This window comes from Ochotona curzoniae, unplaced genomic scaffold (assembly GCF_017591425.1).
Source record: "Ochotona curzoniae isolate NIBS_2020 unplaced genomic scaffold, NIBS_Ocur_1.0 scaffold_3208, whole genome shotgun sequence".
Lineage (NCBI taxonomy): Eukaryota > Metazoa > Chordata > Mammalia > Lagomorpha > Ochotonidae > Ochotona > Ochotona curzoniae.
In genome coordinates this window covers 6,954,024-6,960,567 of record NW_024467106.1, presented here as the reverse complement: position 1 = coordinate 6,960,567, position 6,544 = coordinate 6,954,024, and positions in this window count along the sequence as shown.

Here is a 6,544-nt window from a genome sequence, read left to right as displayed (position 1 = left end):
GAAGAATGCTGCTCAGACGACCATAGGAAACAACACCTGCAGAGGGCGCTATGGAAGGGACATGGGGAATGGAGAGGCAGATGGACCAGCACTGGCAGTCAATGAGTAAAACGGCCACATGAGATGCTGGTATCCCGTTTCGGCATGCGAAGTCCAGTCCTGGCCACTCCACTTCCTGTCCAGCTTCCTGCTAACACACCTGGGTGGCAGCAGATGACGACCCAGGTGCTTGGACCTCTGCCATTCATGTGGGAGACCCAGATGAAGCTCCTGACTCCTGGCCTTGGCCTCAACCACCCTGGGTCATTGATACTATTTGTGGAATGAACCAGGAAATGGAAGTTCACTGTCTGTTTTCCTCTGTCTGTCCCTCTACCTTTTGAATAATGAAATAAGCAAATAAAGTTTTAAGAAAGAAAATCATTGTCTTGGTCTTTGCCTTAGATGCTATAGCCTGGCCTGACCCAGCCTACCCCCTACCATCCTGCCCCATCCTGATTCTTGCTGGTGGGTGATGGAACCTGGCCCTGCTCAGTCTATTCCCATCCCGGGCTCATGCAAGCAGTAGGTATAAGAGCTTAGCTCGGCATGTCCTGTGCCCTAGCCTGATTTCTGTTCTTGCTGGTGAGCTAAGACTTGCCCGGCCCTGCCTGGTGCACCCGCTTCCATAACCAACCCACACGTTAGACAAGAGTTGGAGCTACTTTGCCCAGCTTGCCGACCCCCAGACCTGGACCATGTGATCGTCAGTGAGAGTTATGACCCACTAGGACCCCTGCCCACGTTCTCCCACTTGGCCCACTCCCAGACCCAGATCTCATACATGCCAGCAGGTGTTAGGGCCTGCCCTACATAGTAAGCCTTTCCATCTGGCCTTGTATGAGCTGGTGAGCATTATGGCCTGGCCCACCGCACACATGCAGGTGCTACAGCCTGAACCTGCCCAGACTGTTATTGGTCCCTGTGCCCATGAGTGACCTGGTACCACAACAGAGGATGGAGGACATAACAAATCGATCAACTACCACAGCCACATGTTGGCAGTGAAAATATGGGCAAATGGAGACTAAGGTGGACTATGTCAGCTGATGGATTCTGGAGAGATTTCATCGTGTTTTGAGTGGCAAAATTGGCAGCAATTCAGAACTATTGAACTACCAAAACCACTTGAGCAGTGCCCTTGGAGCATGCCCCACATCGGGGACCCTGGGATGGGTAGGAGGCTGGGTAGGGCTTCTCCCTTTATGTCCCTGCTTCCCCCAAATACAGAAAAAAAAAAAAAAAAGAGAGAGAGAGAGAGAATGTGGAAACAATGGTCTTACCCACTTTCCTGTAGTCCTTGACCTGTTGTGTCCTAATCAACTATGTAAAGATTATCAAAATAATAATAATAATAATAATAATAAAGATGGGAAAGATTGAGGAATAGGAGAAAGTGGATGAGGAAATAAAAACAACATCTTCAGGGACCAGTACGATAGCGTAGTGGTCAAAGTCTGCCTTGCACACGCCAGATTCCTATATGGTCGCTAGTTCTAATCCTGGCGGCTCTGCTTCCCTTCCAGCTCCCTGCTTGTGGCCTGGGAAAGCAGTTGAGGATGGCCCAAAGCCTAGGGACCCTGCACCTGCGTGTGAGATTCGGAAGAGCTCCTGGCTGCTGGCTTTGGATTGGCTCAGCTCCAGCTGTTGCGCTCACTTGGGGAGTGAACCAACGGACAGATCTTCCTCTCTGTCTCTCTTTGTATAATCTGCCTTTCCAATAAAAATAAATAAATATTAAAAAAAAAAAAACTTCAGGGCTGGTGCAATGGCTCAATTGGCTAATCTTCAGCCTGCAAGTACTGGGATCCCATATGGGTGCCTGTTTGTGTCCTGGCAGCTCCACTTCCCATCCAGCTCCCTGCTGTGGTTTGGGGAAGCAGCAGAGAATGGCTCCAAGCCTTGGGACCCTGCACCTGTGTGGGAGATCCAGAGAAAGCTCCTGGCTCCTGCTTTGGTTCAGCTCAACTTCAGCCATTGTGGCTCTTTGGAGAGTGAACCAGTGGATGGAAAGTCTATTTCTCCTTCTCTTTGTAAATCTGTGTTTCCAATAAAAATAAATATTATCGGGCCCGGCGCGGTGGCGCAAGTGGTTAAGGTCCTCGCCTTGCACGCCTGGGATCCCATATGGGCACCGGTTCTAATCCCGGCCCCACTTCCCATCCAGCTCCCTGCCTGTGGCCCTGGAAAGCAGTCGAGGACGGCCCAAAGCTTTGGGACCCTGCACCCGCGTGGGAGACCCAGAAGAGGCTCCTGGCTTCGGATCAGCATAGCATCGGCTGTTGCGCTCACTTGGGGAGTGAATCATGGGACGGAAGATCTTCCTCTCTGTCTCTCCTCTCTGTATATCCGCCTTTCCAATAAAAATAAAACAAATCTTTAAAATAAATAAATCAATATTATCTTTTTTTTTAAGGGATATCCTCTTCATGACTATGAAATACTTTGTCGTTTCCACCCATGACCCACCTGCTCTAATGCTCACACACATCCTTGGGGCAGTCACTATTCTCGCAGCCACTTGAGAGACGTGCAGTGGACGTGTAGAGAAGTTAAGGGCATCACGATTACCTGTCAGCAGGGATGTAAACTCCAGTCCACCCAAAGCCCACTGTCCATCACTGTCCCCCGTAACGCAAACACACTGCAGAGTGAGAAGGCTCCGCAGCGGGGAGCTGTGCTGGTCTCTGCAACACGCGACCCGGAAATGCAGCTTTTCGGGGGTGGAGATGTGTAACTGTGCTTCACTGTTTTTAGGGAATTTCAAGGAAACCAGAGTAGAATCGTTTCTAATTAGAAGAGATTGATGATAAAGCATGAAACAATTAGACATCATCAAAAGTTTTCTGATGCGATGTTTCATTTTGTTACACTTCTTTTTAACCTGATAAAGATTATTTTATTTGTGAAATGAATTACTTCTCAGCATCATTGTTTGTGGAGATTAAAAGCAGAAAAAAAAAAAGCTAAAATGCTTTTAAGACAAAGTTATTACGCTTTGTTTTCCGTTACTCAGTTCTCCCCAGTTCTGGTACTCCGGGAATACTGGTACAACGGCTACTAAGTTATTAGATTTTTATTTAAGGCCCAGGTTAGCCCTTTTGTTTTGTTTTAAACAAAAAATGGTGATAATTCACTCTATAGTATTTCTTTAAAGATGCACAATTACTGAGAGAGAAACACGGAAACACAACTCATTTTTGCAATTTTATTTCTTCATGAAATCTACACATAATAAGCGAAACAGTTCTAGCTAAAAGTCTGCTGCCTGCTGCACATCATGGCAGATCTGTCCTCAGTAAATGAGGGGAAATCGCGACCATTTCGCGCTGACGTGCGGATCCCCACAGCGCATGAGAGCTCGGCAGCAGGTGCGAAGTCCCCTCTCAGATGCAAAGCGGGCAGCGTCAACTTTATAAATCCTGTTACACAAACGGGCATCTTTCCCCCCCAAAGTGTACGTAAACCTGCAGCTTTCTTAGAGCGCCCGAGTGGAGTGATGAGATGCCAGAGGAAGCACATTTTTTATTTCTCGTCGTTTGAGTAGAGGATGAGGATGTATTTCTCTTGGAGCGAGGTCCTAAGACGGGGCTAAGATTTTAACCGCGGGAAATGCTCCCAGAACCCACAAAGTGAGTTGACGTGGAAGCCTTGGCTTGGCCGTGAACATGAACCCCACCCAGAGCCTGCCGCTGCGTGACTGGAGGGGCCAGGGCTCCCCGGCGGGGCTGTCCCCACTCCGCATGTGCCCCCTGCTTAGTGGCACAGCCTCCTCGCAGCCTCCCGGGAGGATCTGCCTCGGCAGGGGCACCATTTGCCGCGATTGGAGCTATTGTTCCTAGTAAAATGCTAAAGGTCTTTCAGGTGACTTTTTGTTCCTCAGATTTTATGACCTAAGTATTCATTTTTAGTTTTCATTATCTAAGTATACAAGATAGGGTAGGGGATCTGAATCTTTTTAAAATTAATTGCGTTGTAAATCACAAGTCTCACTGTAGGATGCACTTACTCATCATTAGCATGCGAGGATTTCCAGTAAAATATCTCCCGTATTATTTTTATTATTAACATATTTACATCGACACTCTAGTCCTGCACCCTTTGTGAATCTGTTTTTAAAATAAATATGACCTGATACCAGAGTGATTGGTGCAATAAAAATGCGTGATGTGAAATTAATCAAATATGGTCGGGTTCAATTTATAAGGGACACATTAAGAAAAATTATTTCTTGTTCGGGTATGCCACTCTAGTGAATCAAACAGAGCTGCGTATATTTCAGCAAGATACATGTAAAATTCGTTCATTCAACAAACATTTATTATGCATTTACTGTGTGCATCACGGGGCATAAAATCAAGCTGAGCAAACAAGAAATTCACACATAAGGCAATTGATGAGCATAAGCAACTGCATAATTGCAGAGTGTATATTGACCATCCAGAGATTCAAGGAACAAACGTTCAGGTGATGGCCTCGTGGGCCACTCGTTTGGGGCGAGGGGTGGGGGCGTCTCTGGATTTACCCTTTTTTTTTTCCTTTAGGAAGTGGTCATTAATTTTTGTGAGGAGGGAAAAAAAAAGCAGAGGGGCATAATTCATTGTGAAGATAGGTTTTATATTCTGTATATGTAAGTTTCAAATGAAATAAAGAGGAAAAAGAAAAAAGAACTAGCATTGGTTAACATCAGAGATGGACAGACATGAGTTCAAATCCCTCTACCGCCGCTTGCCAGCTGGGTGACTTGAAGCAAATTCTTGCATTTCGTTGCTCTTTGATTTTCTCACCTGTGGCAGAGAGAGGATAATCCATTCCTCTAGGTATTGTTGTGAGGATTAAATGACATTCTGCTGTCATCGTTATTCACTAAACGCGACGTCCTCCTGTGACTGGGATCAGTCCAGGACGCCGTCTGGGGAGGCGCTCTTGTCCGTGTTGGCGGTAGACAGGAATTGTCACCGACAGCTTTGCAGGTAGCTGAGGCTGCATGGACACAGCGGGAACACGGGGATAGAACCAGCCACTCCACTGCCCCCTGGCACGGGGCTCTGCCTTCTTCTAGCTGGAACTAGTTCAGAGACAAGTCAAGTACCTGGCCCAGAAGCCAGTGTGTCAGCTTAAGGAGGACATTCCTGCCCTCCAGGCCACTTATCTGAACAGACCCGTGGGAAGAAGCCAGGGAGCACCTTGCAAGGACCAGGCCTTGGCCATGGACCTCAGGACAGGGTGCTGTGAGCATCTCCGGGACCGGGCCTCTCTGTCCTATCGCTTGCTGGGGTCTCTTGCCTACCCGGCGCGTAGCCTCGCCCACTGACTACTGTCTGATCAAGAGTGGACACCTGTGTTCTTAGGAGTAAATGACGATTCATTCACGAGCTGTGTGCACTCGGTTCTTGTGCCTTCAATTCCCCAGCTGGAGAGAGGGGATCAGGTGCTCATGAACTCCAAAGGCATGCTGGGAAGATCCAAAGCCTGGCACAAGGCTAGTTCTATATAGATTTTTTTATAACATAAAAATAAATATTGCTATTAAGGAGGTACTGTGAGGATTGAAAAAGAAAATAGTTGAAGATGATAAGTATTTGGAGAGGAAAGGGAAGAAGGAAGAAACTGCCAGTTCATGTGATGAAGGCCTACCCCAAGCAGGTTCAGAAGGTTCTAGCACTGGCCCCAGGAGCACCTGATGGATCTAAATTTATCATGTCCTTGAACCCAGCATGAAATGGGCTTAGGGGAGCCCTGGACCAGCCTGTCCTCATGCTACCTCCTCCCTTCCCTAATTCCACTGGTTCCAAAGGCTTCTCTTAGCCCAAGATTCTGCTTAGGTGTTTGGATTCTGCCATCTCTACACTACTCCGGGGTCCTTCGTGGCCACAATGTGTTCCAGTACTCATGGCCACAGCCCAAGCCTCATTCCCAGGAGATAGAACAGCTTTCCCATCCTTTCCCTCCCCCAGAATGAAAATGCTATCCCCTTTGGTGAATTACTGCTTCCCAGAAATCCTGCAGTTTCCTGATTTCCCATCAGAGAGGCTCCCTCAAGACAAGCTGGGCAGGACTGGGCCTCAGCATGCCCAGTGGACGTTACTGCCCAGATGGCTACTGACCCTCCCCGGGATCTGCCCCCATGTGAGTCCGTGCTGGGTCTGCATTCTGCCAGCTGATCCATTCATTCATTCATTCCTATCTCCATTGAATTAATGGTAACTCAATTCCTCCTCCTGCCCAGCACATGAGAGCTTGCACTGGGAAAACCCACAGCCTGACCAAGAAAGAGGTGACCGACAACAGGAGGTGTTCAAGTGCAGAAAGCCAAAGTTTATAAGGTAGGAGCGACCAGGGGGAGATTGGCTGCTAAGCACAGGAAGCAGAAAGCTGTTCCCAGCAATGGCAGATGGATTTTGAAGAAGCAGCAGGAGACCAGAATAAGTTCAGAGGAAACTAGAGGAAGGGTGGCCCTTCAAAGCAGGAGCGAGTCGGACGCAGCAGGCAGAGGCTGGTGGGA